This window comes from Blennius ocellaris, assembly GCF_963422515.1.
Source record: "Blennius ocellaris genome assembly, chromosome: 17".
NCBI classification, from domain to species: Eukaryota; Metazoa; Chordata; class Actinopteri; order Blenniiformes; family Blenniidae; genus Blennius; species Blennius ocellaris.
Window position 1 is genome coordinate 290719 of NC_137666.1, and position 1717 is coordinate 292435.

A 1717-nucleotide genomic window follows, 5' to 3' on the forward strand; every position below is an offset into this window, starting at 1 on the left:
TCCTAATGCTTCAGGGAGTTTCTGGGGTGTTTTGTGTGTGTCGGGTTGTTGTTTGGGTGTTTTCAGTGAGTTCTGGGCCACTTAAGTGTGTTTCAGTGTGTTTCAGTGTGTTTTAGTGTGTTTTAGTGTTTCAGTGCGTTTCAGTGTGTTTTAGTGTGTTTCAGTGTGTTTTAGTGTGTTTCAGTGTGTTTTAGTGTTTCAGGGTGTTTCAGTGTGTTTTAGTGTGTTTCAGTGTGTTTTAGTGTTTCAGTGCGTTTCAGTGTGTTTTAGTGTGTTTCAGTGTATTTTAGTGTGTTTCAGTGTGTTTTTGTGTTTCAGTGTGTTTTAGTGTGTTTCAGTGTGTTTTAGTGTTTCAGTGTGTTTCAGGGTGTTTCAGTGTGTTTTAGTGTGTTTCAGTGTGTTTCAGTGTGTTTTAGTGTGTCAGGGTGTTTCAGTGTGTTTTAGTGTTTCAGTGTGTTTTAGTGTGTTTCAGTGTGTTTTAGTGTTTCAGTGTGTTTCAGGGTGTTTCAGTGTGTTTTAGTGTGTTTCAGTGTGTTTTAGTGTTTCAGTGCGTTTCAGTGTGTTTTAGTGTTTCAGTGTGTTTTAGTGTGTTTCAGTGTGTTTCAGGGTGTTTCAGTGTGTTTTAGTGTGTTTAAGTGTGTTTCAGTGTGTTTTAGTGTTTCAGTGCGTTTCAGTGTGTTTTAGTGTGTTTAAGTGTGTTTCAGTGTGTTTTAGTGTTTCAGTGTGTTTTATGTTTCAGTGCGTTTCAGTGTGTTTTAGTGTGTTTTAGTGTTTCAGTGCGTTTCAGTGTGTTTCAGTGTGTTTTAGTGTGTTTCAGTGTGTTTTAGTGTGTTTTAGTGTTTCAGTGTGTTTCAGTGTGTTTTAGTGTGTTTCAGTGTGTTTTAGTGTTTCAGTGTGTTTCAGGGTGTTTTAGTGTGTTTCAGTGTGTTTTAGTGTTTCAATGTGTTTTAGTGTGTTTCAGTGTGTTTTAGTGTTTCAGTGTGTTTCAGGGTGTTTCAGTGTGGTTTCAGTGTGTTTTAGTGTGTTTCAGTGTGTTTTTGTGTTTCAGTGTGTTTCAGGGTGTTTCAGTGTGTTTCAGTGTGTTTCAGTGTGTTTTAGTGTTTCAGTGCGTTTCAGTGTGTTTTAGTGTTTCAGTGTGTTTTAGTGTGTTTCAGTGTGTTTTAGTGTGTTTCAGTGTGTTTCAGTGTGTTTTAGTGTTTCAGTGCGTTTCAGTGTTTCAGTGCGTTTCAGTGTGTTTTAGTGTGTTTGTGTTTCAGTGTGTTTTATGTTTCAGTGCGTTTCAGTGTGTTTTAGTGTGTTTTAGTGTTTCAGTGCGTTTCAGTGTGTTTTAGTGTGTTTCAGTGTGTTTTAGTGTGTTTCAGTGTGTTTTTAGTGTGTTTCAGTGTGTTTATAGTGTTTCAGTGTGTTTCAGGTGTTTTCAGTGTGTTTTAGTGTGTTTCAGTGTGTTTCAGGGTGTTTCAGTGTGTTTTAGTGTGTTTTAGTGTGTTTCAGTGTGTTTCAGTGTTTCAGTGTGTTTCAGGGTGTTTCAGTGTGTTTTAGTGTGTTTTAGTGTTTCAGTGTGTTTCAGTGTGTTTCAGTGTGTTTTAGTGTTTCAGTGCGTTTCAGGGTGTTTTAGGGTGTTTCAGGGTGTTTTAGTGTTTCAGTGTGTTTTAGGGTGTTTCAGGGTGTTTTAGGGATTTTTAGGGTGTTTCAGGGTGAGTCTGAGAGCTTTGGGGTA